The following is an 18,635-nucleotide window of genomic DNA, read 5'->3' on the forward strand; positions in this document are numbered from 1 at the left end:
ACGCAACGGGGGAGGGTGGCCTCACCCAGAGGAAAAGGCCGCTCGGCAGCCGGGTCAGAGGGCGCGGGGCCGCTGCGGTGTCCCGCGCACCCGGCCGTGGCGTTTCTGAGGAAGGGAGGAGCGGAAAGCAGGGCCCGCAGGCCTCCTGAAGGCCGCCCAGCCCCCGAGAGGGTCCCCCACGCGCCTCGGGTCGCCTGGAGTGAGGCTCGAAACCGACTGCAGCGTCTCTTCCAGCTCAAGGCCTGCTCGACTGTCGGGGCTACTGAGAGACAGAATGGAGGCGAGCCCTGCCCTGCGGCTCCAGGAGCAGGGGCGCCTTGAGAAGGGGACCCGTGGGGGTGGACTGCTGCTGTAGGGAGCGTGTGCCATGCACACGAACAGCTCCAGAGCTCGTGGACACCAGAGGCCCGGTGTCCGAGGTCCCCCAGAGAGAAAAGCCTACCGACACGCGCCGCTGTGGGCCGCAAAGGCACTGGGCTTGGAGTGAGGACCTGGTTCTGCAGCGGTCTCTGGACGCCACTCGGGGTTTTAGGGGATCCTGGGCTCCATCAGCTGATTCGGCTGAGGCTTAAATTTGTGCCCCAAATGTTCCCAGACCTCCATGTGCCACAATTGATGAGCTGGGTTCTAAAGACAAAATATAAAGTGAGACCACTGCACATATAAACAGTCCCCTTTAAAATCCCTTAAATTACTCAAGAACACAGAGACACACTTATTTTGAGAGGCATTTGTGAGATCAGAGGCCCTCCAAGAAGAAGCAGTCACATCTACCCATCCCTGCTCAGCCCAGGCATCCAATCCCGTTATTGAGCTAACACTAACACTGCTAAATGGTTATGGGTTTGGATTGGCTGTTTGTGAGTTTGCTAAGCCCCTGTTGTCAAATTTGCATAGGTTCCAGTATGCATGTTTTGCAATTCTAAGTGTATTTTGAATTATTTGCTACTTCTAAAAATACACTTAGACTAGAAACTAAGGAAAGCTATTATATGATTTTTGTTTTATTTATTGCAATAATATCTACACACATTTGCAAAATTTTTTCTAAACTATGAACAAGTGTGATGAAATACGCAGATTATCCATGACGTTAGATGCAGATGGACTAGGGGGTCCCAGGCAATAAGGCTGACATGGTCAAGTGGGAGACAATAAATGAGAAGGTCTAAACCACTTTGCCAACAAAGGTCCGTCTAGGCGAGGCTATGGTTTTTCCTGTGGTCACGTATGGACGTGAGAGTCGGACTGTGAAGAAGGCTGAGCGCCGAAGAATTGATGCTTTTGAACTGTGGTGTTGGAGAAGACTCTTGAGAGTCCCTTGGACTGCAAGGAGATCCAACCAGTCCATTCTGAAGGAGATCAGCCCTGGGATTTCTTTGGAAGGAATGATGCTAAAGCTGAAATTCCAATACTTTGGCCTCCTCATGTGAAGGGTTGACTCATTGGAAAAGACTCTGATGCTGGGAGGGATTGGGGGCAAGAGGAGAAGGGGATGACAGAGGATGAGATGGCTGGATGGCATCACTGACTCGATGGACATGAGTCTGAGTGAACTCCGGGAGTTGGTGATGGACAGGGAGGCCTGGCGTGCTGCGGTTCATGGGGTCGCAAAGAGTCGGACACGACTGAGCGACTGAACTGAACTGAACTGAACCCACCCCCAACTTGAAATCTCCAGGTGTCTATGCTTCCCAGGCAAGACTGTGCTGATTGACCACATGGATACTTTGGTTTTCAACCCACAGAGCAAAACACTAATTTTTAACAAGGGTGGTTGGACTTATTTTCCTTTAGCCCCTGCAGTCTGCTTACACCCCACATGTGGCGTTGTCATTTTTAAGATGTTCATTATTAAACTGTGCTTTCTTGCTTGTGGACCTCAGAACATCCTGGGGAGGTAGGAAAAATGAGTACACATCCCGTTTTCCAGGTTAAGAAACTAAAGCTCCCAAACCCAAGGGTCTTGTCTGGGATCCAACAGGCTAAATGGATGTTAGAGTTGGAACTAGAATCCAAGCTTTCTGATTTGAAGATGGTCCAGGTTCAAAAAAATTCAAATAAAGCACAGATTTTTATCACTGTGCTTAGCAGGAAGGGTTTGTTTGTTCTTGTCTTAAGCAGAGAAATGGCCTGTATGCCCAGTGAACTTCCCTTTTGGCTCTAGAATAGGTCTTTGAATTCTCAGCCTGAATCCTTCCAGACGGTGCTGTTCACGGGACCCTGTTCGCCTGCCCCCTCTGGTGGCTGTTATACGCATAACAGGTCGCAGAACGGCTGCTAGGGCAGGGGTGGATTTCCCTTTCATCCGTCGTGCATTCACCCCAATGCGCGAAGGCTCCACACCAGCGCCTGATGTACACGGATAAATATAATAGAGCACTGTCTCCTGTCTCCTAGGTGCACGACAAACAAGTGAATGGGTGACTGCAAAACAGTGGGGCAAATGTCCTGGAGAAGTATGCAGAAAATGCTGGGCACACAAAAGACACGTTTGCAGGAGAAGGAGCAGAGAGGAAAAGGAAGGAAGTGGCCTGAGCCAAGTTCCAGAGGCCGAGGAGGAGGAGGAGGAGAGGGAAGGAGGCATTCGGAATTCAGGGAGCGGCCAGGATCGAGTTCAAGACGGTAGAATTCAAAGCACAGGTTGCACGGAAGGAGGGCAGGAGATGGGTCTGAGAGACTGACGGGGGCTGGATCATGAAAAGTTCTCCAGGTCACACTAGCATCTGAGTTCATATTCCCTGGGCTAACGGCCTCTGAACTTTTTTGATCATGTTCCCCATTAATAAAAATATTTGAGTGTGCATCCCCAACAAACAGACATTTACTCATTTATACATCTTATGCCCAAGTATGCATGGTAAGTCACTTCAGTCGTGTCTGACTCTTTGTGATCCTATGAACTGTGGCCTGCCAGGCTCCTCTGTCCTTGGGATTCTCCACACAAAAATACTACAGTGGGTTGCCATGCCCTCCTCCAGGGGATCTTCCTGACCCCCTCCAGGGGACCTTCCTGACCCATCTTCGAACCCACGTCTTTTACATCTCCTGCATTTAGCGCCACCTGGGAAGCCCTGAGCCCAGGCAATGCAGTTAAAAGCATAGGGTCTGGAGCCAAACAGACTAGATCTGAGTTCTGGTCTTGCTGCTTATTAGCAGATGACCAGGTGGCACAGGTTGTAAAGAACCTTCCTGCCAATGCAGAAGATGTAAGAGATGCAGGCTCAATCTTTGGGTCAGGAAGATGCCCTGGAGGAGGGCATGCAACCCACTCCAGTACTCTTGCATGGAGAATCGCACAGAGTTGGACACGACTGAGCGACTTAGCACCCTCTGATCACATAAGGTCTCTGGACCTCAGCATCCTCATCTGTAAACTGAGGATAACAGCAGATCCACCTTGTAGGGCTGTGGAGAGGATTAAACAAACTAATTAGGAAGAATTTGGGACAATGCCTGGCATATCAGTTCAGTTCAGTCGCTCACTCTCAAGCTTAGCAAGAACGTGTTATGTTTAAGCAAGTTGTATGTGCAATATGCCTATGTGTACTATTAATGTGACTTAAAAATTTTTTTGTGTGATGAAAAGCCCTAAAGACCTTTTGAAGAAAAACACAAACAAATGCAAGAGAAATGATAGATAAGCTAATAATAAGGTCCCTAACCAGCACACACAGGAAAACTAAGGGAAAAAATTCTAATGTATCCCATTCTGCTTCTCCTCAGAGAGCTGAGATAAAGTGTGAGTGTGTCTAAATGTGGGGGCACAATATGTGTGGGGGTGTGAGTCACATAATGTGAATGTGTGTGTGAATGTGGATGTGAGCATGTGATCATGAATGTAAGTGTGAATGTGAGTGTGCACGTGGGAATGTGTGTGTGGGCACTGACTGTACGTAAATACGACTGCATTTGTGTAAGAGTTGTGCATTTCAGAGCTCATTGTATGAGTGAACACGAGTGTGTATGTTACTGTTCAGTCCCTAAGTCCTGTCTGACTCTGCGATCCCATGGATGGCAGCATGCCAGGCTTCTCTGTCCTTCACTATCTCCCTGAGCTTGCTCAAACTCATGTCCATTGAGTTGGTGATGCCATCCAACCATCTCATCCTCTGTCGTCCCCATCTCCTCCTGCCCTCAATCTTTCCCAGCATCAGGGTCTTTGCCAGTGAGTCAGTTCTTCACATCAGGTGGCCAAAGTATTGGAGTTTCAACTACAGCATCAGTCCTTTCAATGAACATTCAAGACTGATTTCCTTTAGGATGGACTACTTGGACCTCCTTGCAGTCCAAGGGACTCTCAAGAGTCTCCTCCAACACCACAGTTCAAAAGCATCAATTCTTCGGCACACAGCTTTCTTCATAGTCCAACTCTCACATCCATACATGACTACTGGAAAAACCATAGGCTTGACTAGACAGACCTTTGTTGGCAAAGTAATGTCTCTGCTTTTTAATATGCTGTCTATTTGGTCATAGCTTTTCTTCCAAGGAGCAAGCGTCTTTTAATTTCATGGCTGCAGTCACCACCTGCAGGGATTTTGGAGCCCGAATTAGTGATTTTGGAGCTCAAGCCTGGCACATAGTACATGTTCTGTCAGCCAGTTTTACTACACGCCTTTATAACTTGGAGCTAGTTTAAAATTGGAGTTGGGATTTACACCAAGTAGGGGATCTATTTACTCCAAAAAAAAGTCTGTTTTAATATAAATGTACTTCAAAATGTCAGGAATTATTCTAGTCTTCAAAATTTCCAACGAAGAGCAGACCACTCCTAGTCCCTCACCCACACACCTACCTAAGATGAACTATCGTTGTCATCCCTTGATACTATGTCTGCAAAATTCACAGGTGTGGGTAATTCCTCGATTTAGCTCGAAGCAGCCAGGCCGGGCTGAGGGTGTGGCCTCCAGGCGCCGCTGATGCTGGTCTCCGTACCACCCTTGGGAATTTTAAAAGGAAATACAAATACCAAAGAAACAGCGTTTTAAAAACATTTTCACTTGATAATTAGGACACAGCATATTTTTGTTCTCACTAAAAAAAAAAACTGTGTTTTAGCAAAGATAAAATATGCTTGATTTTTTTTGACGTCTAGGTGTAATACTTTGTAGTGTAGCCATTTGAAGTTCTGGTTCTAAATTCAGGTTACTCTAGTACTCGGTTTTGAAATGACTGAAAAGGAGCTTCACCAGCACAGACATCAAAAGAAATAAGTGCTTTTATGGACCATGCCTAATAAATAGCGATACTTATTTTCCAGCCTCATCCACCAATTATACGAAGGTATTTGTTGAAATTCAGCTGAGAGTTTCCACTTTTCCTGAAGTCATGCACTTGTTCTTGCAAAATAATTGGAAAGCTTTACCTTTTCCTGTTGTTAAAAAGTTAGTTGGTATATAAGGTTAGAATATCCTGTTTCTAAGTTTTGAAAGTAAGCAGATATGCGAGGTTTTATAAGTGGCCCACTTACATATTTTCAGCCTCAAAATCACATAATTCTAGAGAAATTTCTGCTATACATTTCAGTATAAACTCATGTTCTCCAAAGCATGGGTTTATTTTGAAAAGCTGTTACTGGCTCACACTTTGTTATAACATAACCTTTGCCTGCAAAAGATGAGTGTATTTATTTTTCCCAAGTATCTTTTAGGTACATTTTACTGACACCACTTTCATCACGGTAAAGGTCAGCAGATTTAGAGCATTGTCTGTTTATAAAAGAAAAACTTATAATATGTTTTAGGTTGACAGCTTATTTAAATACTTTGCCACTGGAAACCCTTTTAACTTGATCTAGTACGGATTGGGAGGCAAACTGGATGCATTACCAGTTACTCTACTTCTAGGTAGAGAGTTGTATACATGCTGCTGCTAAGTCGCTTCAGTCGTGTTCAACTCTGTGCGACCCCATAGATGGCAGCCCTTCAGGCTTCCCCCATCCCTGGGATTCTCCAGGCAAGAATACTGGAGTGGGTTGCCATTTCGTTCTCCAATGCATGAAAGTGAAAAGTGAAAGTGAAGTCGCTCAGTCGTGTCCAACTCTAGCGACCCCATGGACTGCAGCCCACCAGGCTTCTCCATCCTTGGGATCCTATAGACACATACGTAAAACCAAAAGCCTTCATTGGGGCCCACAGATGAAATCACTTCCACCAGCATAATTTTAATCAGGTGGTGTGCTGTTAAATGTTTAACCATCAGCAATCTGAAAAGAAGTCAGGACCCCAGAATAAAGAGTCTCACCATGGTCCGTTTCAAGCTACCAACATGATGCCACTGACAGGCTTCCCTGGTAGCTCAGCTGGTAAAGAATAGGCCTGCAATGCCGGAGACCCCAGTTCGATTCCTGGGCCTGGAAGATCCGCTGGAGGAAAGCTTGGCAACCACTCCGGTATTCTTGCCTGGAGAATCCCTATGGGCAGGAGCCTGGAGGGCAACAGTCCACAGGGTCACAGAGTCGGACACGACTGAGTGACTAAGTGCAGCACAGCTCAGACCATTACACACGTGCGTCACCCAGATGCACGAGCCACAGATGACCTCCAGAGCGTACATGCCGGCAAAATATAGTAAAAGTAACTAGAAAGCAAAGAGTGTATTTAAGAATGTAGTACTTTTGTTTTTAAAATAGCTTATTTTATTTTTATAATAATGTCTGTGCTTATCAACCAATTCACAAAACTCCTAAAAATGTAATAATGTGCTCTCATGATCTGTCATAAACCTCTCCCACACTTTGGTACACTCAGAGAGCAGTGTCCTGCCCAAGTATCCCGTGTGTGCATGTGTGTGCATGTTTGGGTGTATGTTCCAGACTATGTATGGTATTTACTTCTGAACGTTTCATACGACACAGTTCTGACTTTTAAAATATAATCAGTCTTTGAAATTCAGTATTTTTCTTACAAGAATAATTCGGTCAGGTACTGACAAAAAAATCATCTGTCTGGAATTTACATTATGTTTATAGATTGATTGCTTTGGGAATAATCTGGATCTTTTCAATATTGATTTCTAAGCTGTAAATGAGCGTGCCTCCCCATTTCGTCATCTTCCCTTTGTCTCTCGGTAAAGTTTTAAAGTTTTCCTCCTGTTAGTCTTTCATAAGCAAGCTATTTAGTGATTCATAGTTCTGGTTGTCATAGTTAATAAAATGGTTTTTCCCCCCTGATATTTCCAAGTTGGTAATTGATGTTATACATAAAAACTGCTGATATTTTATACAATGAATGTTGCTTTTTAATATCTTTATTATAGAAATAGAGTTCTTATTGAAAAGTGCCTTTGGCTTTTAAATAATGTGTGGCAGGGCTCCAGGTCCCATGAGCAGAATCTCAGGCAGGCTCCAGAATCAGATGGTACAGGCTGGGATCCGGGCTCCACCAGTCACCACTGGCCACCACGTTAACCTCCTGGAACTTTGCTTCCTCACCTGTAAATTAGAAGCAGTGATAAATATGCTTCAGAGGGTTCCTAGTAAGAGTTAAAGTTATTTATAAAGCACTTAGTAGAAAGCCTGGCAGGCAACGAGGACTTGGAGTATAAAAGTCACTTTATATTCTTGAGCCACTAAGATTTGCCATTTAGATTAGCACATCTTGAAAGAGTAATTTCACACGGTAGCAAGGTAATGCTCAAAATCCTTCAAGTTAGGCTTCAACAGTACATGAACTTCCAGATGTACAGGCTGGATTTAGAAAAGGCAGAGGACCCAGAGATCAAATTGCCAACATCTGCTGGACCATTGAAAAAGCAAGAGAATTCCAGAAAAACATCTACTTCTGCTTCACTGACTACACTAAAGCCTTTGACTGTGTGGTGCACAACAGACTGGAAAATTCTTTAAGAGATGGGAGTATTAGCTCACCTTACCTGTTTCCTGAGAAACCTGTATGCAGATGAAGAAGCAACAGTTAGAACTGGACATGAAACAACAGACTGGTTCCAAATTGGGAAAGGAGTCTGTCAAGGCTGTATATTGTCACCCAGCTTATTTAACTTCTATGCAGAATACATCATGCAAAAGGCTGGGCTGGATTGCTGTAAGAAATATCAATAAATCTCAGATATGCAGATGACATGACCATAATGGCAGAAAGTGAACAGGAACAAAAGAGCCTCTTGACAAGGGTGAAAGAGGAGAGTGAAAAAGCTGGCTTAAAACTCAGCATTCAGAAAACTAAGATCATGACATGCCGTCCCATCACTTCATGGCAAATGGATGGGGGGAAATGGAAACAGTGACAAACTCTATTTTCTTAGGCTCCAAAAATACTGCAGATGATGACTGCAACCTTGAAATTAAAAGATGCCTGCTCCTTGGAAGAAAAGCTATGACAAACCTAGACAGCGTATTAAAAAGCAAAGACATCACTTAACTAACAAAGGTCCATGTAGTCTAAGCTATGGTTTTTCCAGTAGTCATGTAGGCAGATGTGAGAGTTGGATCATAAAGAAGGCTAAGCACCAAGAATTGATGCTGTCAAACTGTGGTGCTGGAGAAGACTCTTGATAGTCCTTGGACAAAAAGGAGAATGAAATCAGTCAATCCTAAAGGAAATCAACCATGAATATTCTTTGAAAGGACTGAGGCTAAAGCTGAAGCTCCAATCCTTTGGCCACCTAATCCAAAGAGCCAACTCGTTGGAAAAGACTCTGATGCTGGGAGAAATTGAGGGCAGGAGAAGAAGGGAGGGACAGAGGATGAGATGGTTGGATGGCATCATAGACTCAGTGGACATGAGTGCAAACAAATTCCTGGAGATGGTGAAGGACAGGGAAGCCTGGCATGCTGCAGTCCATGGAGTCACAAAGAACTGGACACAACTGATTGACTGAACAATGAGCAACAACAATCCAACTTTTCCAACACCACTTGTTGGAGAGACTGTCTTTCCCTCATTGTATATTCTTTCCTCCTTTTCTGAAGATTAATTGTTCATAGATGTGTAGGTTTATTTCTGGGCTCTCTATTTGGTTCCATTGATCCATATATCTATTCTTATGCCAATACCAACTGGTTTGATTACTGTTACTTTGTAGTATTATCTAAAGTCTGGGAGGGTTATGCCTCCAGCTTTGTTCTTTTTCCTCAAAATTGCTTTGGCAATTCTGGGTCTTTTATGGTTCCATAAAATTTTTAGGATTGTTGTTCAGTTGCTAAGTTGTGTTGGACTCTTTGCAACCCCATGGACTGCAGCATGCCAGGCTTCCCTATCTTTAAGTGTCTCCCAGAGATTGCTCAAACTCATGTGCACTGAGTTGGTGATGCATATCCAACCATCTCAACTTCTGTCGCCTCCTTCTCCTCCTGCCCTCAATCTCTCCCAGCATCAGGGTCTTTTCCAATGAGTTGGCTCTTCACCTCAAGTGGCCAAAGTACTGGAGCTTCAGCTTCAGGATCAGCCCTTCCAATGAATATTCAGGGTTGATTTCCTTTAGGATTGACTGGTTTGATCTCTTTGCTGTCCAAGGGACTCCAGCACCACAGTTTGAAAGTATCGATTCTTTGGCGCTCAACCTTCTTTATGGTCCAGTTCTCACATCTGCCTACATGACTTCTGGAAAAAGCATAGCTTTGACTATATGGACCATTGTTAGCAAAGTGATGTCTCTGCTTCTTAATACACTGTCTAGGTTTGTCATAGCTTTTTTCCAAGGAGCCAAGAGTCTTTCATGACTGCAGTCACTGTCTGCAGTGATTTTGGAGCCCAAGAAAATAAAATTTTAGGATTATTGGTTCTAATTCTGTGAAAAACATCATGGGTAATTTGATAGGGATCATGTTAAATCTGTTGATTGCTTTGGGTAGTATGGCTATTTTAACAATATTAATCCTTCCGATTCAAGAGCATGGTATGTCTTTTCATTTCTTTGAATCATCTTCATCTTAGTTTACTTTATCTTGTTTACTTACTTCGCTTCATCCTTAGTTTACTCTATTTTGTGGGTTTTGTTCAGTCATTAAGTCGTGCCCGACTGTGACCCCATGGACTGCAGCATGCCTGTCCGTCTGTTTCCCGGAGTTTGCTCGTGTCCACTGAGTTAGTGATGCTGTCTAACCATCTCACCCTCTGTTGCCCCCTTCTCCTTTTACCTTCAATCTTTCCCAGCATCAGCATCTTTATTAAAGTTTTGTAGTTCTCAGCATATAAGCCTTTAACCTCCTTGGTCAGATTTATTCCTGCTTTTTTTTTTTTCATTTTGCTGTGATTTTAAAAGGGATTTGTTTGCTTACATGCTGTTTCTGATATTTCACTGTTTGTGTAAAGAAATGCAACATATTTCTGTATGTTCATCTTGCATCTGGCTCCCTTGATGAATTTATCAGTTCTGGTAGTTTTTGTGTGGAGTCCTTAGGGTTTTCTATACATAGTATCCTATCATCTATGTATAATGACAATTTTACTTCTTTCCTACCAATTTGAATACCATTTTTTTTTCTTATCTGATTGCTGTGGCTAAGACTTCCAATACTATGTTGAATAGAAATGGTGAGAGTGGACATCCTTGCCTTGTTCTAGATTTTACCAGAAAGGCTTTCAGCTTTTCATCATTGAGTATTATATTGGCTGTGATTTTGTCATAAAAAATTCTTATTTTGTTCCCTCTACACTCATTTTGGTAAGAGTTTTTATCATGAATGGATGTTGCATTTTACCAAATGGTTTTTCTACACCCATTGAGATGATTACCTTATTTTTGTCTTTTCTTTTGTTACTGTGATGTATCACATTAACTGATTTGCATATGTTGAACCGTCCTTGTGACCCTGGAATAAATTCAACTTGGTTGTGGTATACGATCTTTTTTTGTATTTTTGGATTCAGTTTGCTATTTTGTTGAGAATTTTTGCATCTATATTCATGAAAGATATTGGTATGTAATTTTCTTTTTTGGTAATGTCTTTGGTTTTGGTATTAGGGTGATGACGGCTTCATAGAATGTCTCTGGGAGTATTCCTTTCTCTTCAGTATTTTCCAAAATACTGAAGAGAAAGATCAGTATAAGTTGAGAAGGATCAGTATAAAAGTTATTTTTTTTTATGTTTGGAAAAATTTGCCTGTGAAGTCATCTGCCCCTGGATTTTGTTTGCAGGGAGGTTTTGCACTTCTTCTTGATCCAGTCCTGGTGGGCTGTATATTTGTGGCAAGTTGTCCTTTTGTTCTGGGCTCTCCAATCTGTTGGCATACAATTGTTCATAGTATTCTCTTTTTCTTTTGTATTTCTGCAGTGTCAGTTGTGATTTCTCCTCTCATTTCTCATTTTATTTGGGTCTTCTTTCTTTCACCTTGGTGACCCTGGCCAGAGGTTTGTTAATTTTGTTTATCATTTCAAAGAAACAGCTCTTAATTTTATTCCTATTTTTTTTAATTTCTATTTTATCTCCTTCCTCTCTGATCTTTATTATCGCCTTCTTTTTTGCTGAATTTAGGTCATACTTGTTCTTTTTTTCCCCCATCCTTTTAGGTGATAGATTAGGCTGTTTAGTTGAGATTTTTCTTGTATTTTAAAGGCCTATACTGCTATGAACTTGGCTCTAAAAACTGCTTTTGCTGCATCCCATAGATTTTGTATGGTTTTGTTTTCATTATCATTTGCTTCAATGTATTTTTAAATTTCTTTTGATTTCATCACTGACCCATTGATTTTTTCTTTTCTACCATGTTTTTAGTCTCCAGGTAATTTTTTTTTTCTTGTTTCTTTTCTGTGATTGATTCCTAGTTTCATGCCACTGTGGTCAGAAAACATGCTTGAAATAATTTTTATATCTTTAAATTTATTGATGCTTATTTTGTGCCCTAGTATGTGGTCAATCCTAGAGAATGTTCCATATGCACGTGAAAAGAATGTGTATTATGTTTTTCTGGGGTATAACATGTCCCGAAAATATCAATCAAGTCTAACTGTACTATTGTATCATTTAGGATCTCTGTTGCCTTACTGATTTTCCGTCTAGATGATCTGTCCATTGATGTGAGTGGGGTATTAAAGTCTGCTTGTATTATTGTACTCCCATCAATTTCTCCCTTTATATCTGTTAATATTTATGTTATGTATTTGGGTTCTCCTATACTTCACTTATGGTGGAAAGTGAAGAGGAACTAAAAAGCCTCTGAAAGTGAAAGAGGAGAGTGAAAAAGTTGGCTTAAAGCTCAATATTCAGAAAACTAAGATCATGGCATCTGGTTACATCACTTCATAGCAAATAGATGGGGAAACAGTGAAAACAGTGTCAGACTTTATTTTTTTGGGCTCCAAATCACTGCAGACGGTGATTGCAGCCATGAAATTAAAAGACGTTTACTCCTTGGAAGAAAAGTTATGACCAACCTAGATAGCATATTCAAAAGCAGAGACATTACTTTGCCAACAAAGGTCTGTCTAGTCAAGGCTATGGTTTTTCCACTGTTCGTGTATGGATGTGAGAATTGGACTGTGAAGAAAGCTGAGTGCTGAAGAATTGATGCTTTTGAACTGTGGTGTTGGAGAAGACTCTTGAGATTCCCTTGGACTACAAGGAGATCCAACCAGTCCATCCTAAAAAAGATCAGTCCTGGATGTTCATTGGTAGGACTGATGTTGAAGCTGAAACTCCAGTACTTTGGCCACCTGATGTGAAGAGCTGACTCATTAGAAAAGACCCTGATGCTGGGAAACATTGAGGGCAGGAGGAGAAGGGGACGACAGAGGATGAGATGGCTGGATGCCATCACAGACTTGATGGACATGAGTTTGGGTGAATTCCGGGAGTTGGTGATGAACAGGGAGGCCTGGTGTGCTGCAGTCCATGGGGTTGCAAAGAGTTGGACACAACTGAGCGACTGAACTGAACTGAACTGATACTGAGTGCATATATGTTGATGAGTATAATGTCCCCACCTTATAGTGATCCCATATCATTATGTAGTGCCCTTCTTTATTTTTCATTATGGTCTTTGTTATAAAGTCTATTTTGTCCAGTATGAGTGTTGTGACCCCTGCTTTCTTATATCCATTTACATGAAACACCTTTTTCCATTCCCTTACTGTCAATCTATGTGTGTACTCTGTCATCTCCTCTACCACATTATATGATTTTGATGTCCTCTTGGTGGCTCAGATGATAAAGTGTCTGCCTGCAATGTGGGAGACCTGGGTTCGATCCCTGGGTCGGGAAGGTCCCTGGAGAAGGAAATGGCAACCCACTCCAATATTCTCGCCTGGAAAATTCGTGGACTGAGGAGCCTGGTGGGCTATAGTCCACAGGGTCGCAAAGAGTCGGACATGACTGAGCGACTTCGCTTTCGCTTTCGCTTTTACATCTTTATGTCATCCTTTTGCTGCTCATTGTGGTTGCCATTGTTTTCACAGAAATTTATCTTTTTTAATCTGGTTACTGGCTTATTTAATTATGATTTTCTCTTTCTTAAAGATTCTTACTTCTCTGCTATTTAGAGAGGACCTTTCAATATCACCTTTAGGATAAGTTTAGTATGTTATATTCTTTCAGTTTTTGCTTGTCTGAGAAATTATTTCTCTCTCTTTCTAGTCTAAATGATCTTGCTGGGTAGAGTATCCTATGTTGCAGTTTTTTTCCCTTTCAGGACTTTAAATATATCTTGCCACTCTCTTCTGGCCCATAATGTTTCTGTAGAGATAATCAGCTGACAGCCTTATGAGGGTTCCCTTGTAATGAACTCTTTGTTTTTTTTCTCTTGCTGCCTTTAAAATCCTCTCTAACTTTTGTCATTTTATTTATAGTATGTCTTGGTGTAGGCCTATTTTAGGTTCATCTTGTTTGAGACTCTGTGCTTCCTGTACCTGGATATCTGTTTCTCTCTTTAGGTTTGAGGAGTTTTTAGCCACAATTCCTTCAAATACACTTTCAACTCTCTTTTCTTTTTCTTCTTCTTCTAGAATACTCGTTAAGCGTAGATTGGCACACTTTATATTATCCATGGATTGCTTATGTTGCTTTCATTTTTTTCATTTGGATTTCTGTCTGCTGTTCTGACTGGTTGATTTTCATTACTGTATCTTCCAGATCATTTATTTGTTTTCTGCAGTATTCGTTCTGCTGGTCATTGCTTTTAGCTCATCTTTCATCTTAGTGAATGAGTTCTCTAATTTTTCTTGGTTCCTTTTTATAGTTTCTAGTTCATTGTAATAGTAATCTGCATTTCTATCAATAGCCCTTAATTTCTTCAGTATTTTCATTATCTCCTTTTTTCCCTCAGTGTTTATTAGATTGAAGAGATCTGTTTCATTGTTTGTTCTTTCAGGGGAATTTTCTTGATCTTTTGATTGGGAGAGCTGCCTCTGCTTCTTCATTTTACTTACATTTCTCTTGCTGTATGAGTTTAGGAGAAACAATCATCTACTGTGGTCCTGAAGGGCTGTTTTCATGTGGGAGCATCCCTGTGTGGCCTGTGTGAGTTTAATGTTTTTCTGGTTTGAAGACTGCTTTCAGTGTGGATCCTGCTGCTCTTTGCTCAGTGTGTGCTGGCTGTTATCCCTTTGATAGGAGGTGTGACTGGCGTTGGTGACCAGAACCCGCACTGGATATTGAGCAGGGCCTCCTCTTTGCTCTGTGGTTGTCACCGCCCTGTCAGGGACAAGGTCTGCTCCCTATGTGTTGGAGCAGAAGCCCCCAGACCTGTCTCTATGCTGCATTTCTGAGCTGCAGTATAAAGTAGGTGGGATTGGAACTCTCCTACTGGGAGAGGAGCCACTAAGTATTCCCCTGCCAGAGCCGCTCACCCCTGAGTGTGCTCCGTGGTGTCAGCTGTCACTCACTGTGCAGGCTTGCAAAGTACACCATTGTTGGCACTGCCCTTGGTTCCACCTCAACCATGGGAATGCTGGCAGTGGACCCTGGTGTCCCTCAGGCATTGTTTTCCCAAGGCCACCAGCACAAAGCCACTAGAGTCGGGTCCTAGGACCACAGTAGTCACACACCTGGACCTCCTGTGGGAGCCACGGAGGCAGCTCAGACCCTGGTCTAGCCCAGGCCCCACGCGTACGTGCCCACAAAGCCCGCAGCTGCTGAGGCCAGACCCACCCCTGCCCTGGGAGTGCCCGTTGTTTACTTGGATGTCATGCGGGTACCGTTTACAGAGCTCGCAGCAAAGGCGTAAATCCACGGTTCATGATGTTGTGCAGAAAGATTTCAGTCCTGCTTCTTAAGTTACCTGGGGCTTAGCTGTGATTTCATTCCCATCTCTGTGCCTGGGCAACCTGCTGGTATCTGCTCCCAGAGCCCACTGAGGCAACGACTGGAGTGTGGGAGGTCTCTGGGGCAGGAACCCCCAAGGTGGTGGCTGGGGCATGCTCTTCTGGAGCCCGCAGAGGCAGCGGCTGTGGTGTGGAGAAAGGGGTGCGAGGGCAGCCTCTCCACTGCCCCTGCTCTGTGCTCCACTTAACAATGGTGCTTTGCTTCTATGGTGGGATGGGCTTCTTCCATGAACACCCCTGGTTATGGCCGTACCACACGCCAGCCCCTTCGCACTGTCTCTGAGCAGCCAGCTCATCTCCCCAGGTCTGTCCTCTAGACCCCAAGTCTCAGCTCCAGGCCCCCACCTGTGCCAGTGGATGTGCGTCTCAGGCTGGGACACGCAAGGGGGTGGACCAGATGGCCCGCGCGGGTCTCGCTCTGTTCTGCCTGCAACAAACCAGTTGTTGCATTTTCCTCTGAGCCGCTGAAGCTTCCTTTCTGTCCTCGCTTATCACCCCACTGGTTGAGGGAGCTTTCCAGAGCGTGAGAAATTTACATTTGTCCAGCTCTCTCTCAGGGGTACAAGTCCTGTCCTGCTTCCTCCTTTTTTTTTTTTTCTTTCACCTGACCTGGCTATGTGAAGATTTTTATCATCCTTCCAGGAATCTGAGGTCTTCTGCTAGTATTCAGTAGGTGTCCTCTGACAATTGTTCCATTTGTAGATGTATTTTTGATGTGATTGTGAGAGGAGGTGTGTTCCACATTCTTCTACTCCACCATCTTGACTGGAACCCTGAGTTTTATTCTTGACTTTACTAAGTAATAATTAAATCTTTCACTGTTAAGTATGATGATGACTGTCAGTTTAAGAAAGATATTATTGATCCTGTTTGTTTAAAAGTTTTCTTCTTTTCCTTATTTACCATGTTTTTTTAAGGAATAAATAGAATACGAAGAAGATAGCTTTTCTCTTTTGGCTATTGATGAGATGAAGTATTATAACATATTTAATAGGATTCTTTTATTATTTCAGTTACTCAAGTAATATTTGATCATATTTTCATTGTAAAAATGTTAAATGGTATAGAAATATACAGAAGATACAAAAGTTCCATATTTTGGCACCTATTGCTATCTCCACTGACCCCATTTCATCCACAAAATTATAACCTGGATATCTTCTATAAAAAGATATTTATATTAATTTACAGATACACATGTAGATACATAAGTATATAGTTTTGTTTTTCAATATGAGTGGAATTTTTCTATAATATGATTTAACCCACAAATTTTTGTTTTGTTTTGTTTTTTACTTAACGTGTGTCAAAGATTTTTTTTTCAGTACATATACTGTAACACATTCTTTATTTAATTTTTATTGAAATATAGTTGATTTACAATATTGTGTTAGGTTCAGGTGTACAGCAAAGTGATTCAATTATATATATATATTTTTTTCTTGATGTGGACCATTTTAATAGTCTTTATTGAATTTGTTAAAATATTTGTTTCTGTTTTATATTTTGTTTGTTTTTGGCCACAAAGCATGTGGAATCTTAGTTCCCCCACCAGAGATCAAAACCACACACACAGCATTGGAAGGCAAAGTCTTAACCAGTGGATGGCCAGGGGAGTCCATATATATATATATATATATATATATATTCTTTTTCAGATTCTTTTCCATTCTAGATTATTATAAGATATTAAGTATAGTTACCTGTGCTATACAGTAGGTCTCTGTTGTTTACCTGTTTTATTTATAGTAGTTGCTAAGTCACTTCAGTCATGTCCAATTTTGTGCAACCCCATAGACGGCAGCCCACCAGGCTCCCCCGTCCCTGGGATTCTCCAGGCAAGAATGCCGGAGTGCGTTGCCATTTCCTTCTCCAGTGCATGAAAGCAAAAGGTGAAAGTGGAGTCGCTCCGTCGTGTCCGACTTAGCGACCCCGTGGACTGCAGCCCACCAGGCTCCTCCGTCCATGGGATTTTCCAGGCAAGAGTACTGGAGTGGGGTGCCATTGCCTTCTCTGTATATTTTAATCCCAAATTCCTAATTTATTCCCCCTTTCTCCCAATACATACTTTTTAAACACTGAGATTTAGTCATTCCCTTACTGATAAATATTGTTTCTTTCTCTTTTTTTATAAAGAAACTCTGCTACAGTAAATATTCTTGCAGACATCCTTGTGCCTGTTATGAAAGTGTTTCTTTAGGACAAAAATAACTATAAACGGTATTGCTAAGCCACAGACTAGATGCATGTCTAAATGTAATAGATTCTACCAAGTTACCCTTCCAAAACGCTGTGCCAGCTTACCCCCCTCCCCCAATAATGTCTGTGATTTTTTTCATTATTGAGCTACTTCTGCATTCTTAAGAAAAAACTTTACTCATTATATTGTTCTTCTGATGGAATATTGTGCTTTGCTTTTTATGATTCTTAGGACTATATTTGTATCTGAGATGGCAGTAGATTTCTGCTACAAGTTTTATACCAAGATTATGTGAGTCATGTACACACTGCTGTATTTAAAACGAATAACCGACAAGGACCTGCTGTAGGGGACGTGGAACTCTACTCAATGTTATGTGGTGGGCTGGATGGGAGGGTAGTTTGGGGAGAATGGACACATGTATATGTATGGCTGATTCCCTTCATTCTTCAGCTGAAGCTATTACAGCATTGTTTGTTAATCGAATATACCCCAATAGAAAGTAAAAAGTTAAAATATATATATATACACCAATGAACTAAAAAAAATAGATTATGCTAGTCTAGTAAAATTAAGTGAATTACTCTCCATCTTTTTCAGTGCTCTGGAATAGTCTAAATCCCATGATAGTTATATGCTCCATGGAGTTCTAGTGGAATTAGCTTATAAAATCTAGGCACATCTTGGGAGTGTCTTGACAAGTTTTAAAATGTCTTCTATGGTTGTGAGCATATTTATACCTTCTTCATCCTTGATAAATTTTGATATTTATGTGTTGTTATAAAATCATTCATTTTACCCAGATTTTACAACTCTTAGCTCCGAGTTCAACACAATAATCTACATATAAAGCCTGTGAAGCTGTCCTTTATCTATGGTTATACTTCTTTCCTCATTTCATACTTTTTATTTTTTCCTTTTTTTCCTTGATTAGCTTTGCAACAGTTTTTTCTGTTTTTCTTGTATTTTAAGCAAATATCTCTGACTTACCTTACTTCTCTTTTCTAAAAGCTATTCTGTTCTAATCCTGATCAGTTCCTACTTCCTACTTTTCTTAGTCATATTTTCTTGGCTCTCTTCTTAACTTCTAGTTGAACAGTTTATTTATGTTCTTTTTTAACTTATTTAATTGTAAAAGCTTTAAAACTCCTAATTGTTCTATGTGCACAACCTTGACCTTCTCGCTTATGTAATGTTCTTCTTATCATTGTTTTCT

Source organism: Bison bison, unplaced genomic scaffold, assembly GCF_000754665.1.
Source record: "Bison bison bison isolate TAMUID 2011002044 unplaced genomic scaffold, Bison_UMD1.0 scf7180017864374, whole genome shotgun sequence".
In the NCBI taxonomy this organism is placed as follows: Eukaryota; Metazoa; Chordata; class Mammalia; order Artiodactyla; family Bovidae; genus Bison; species Bison bison.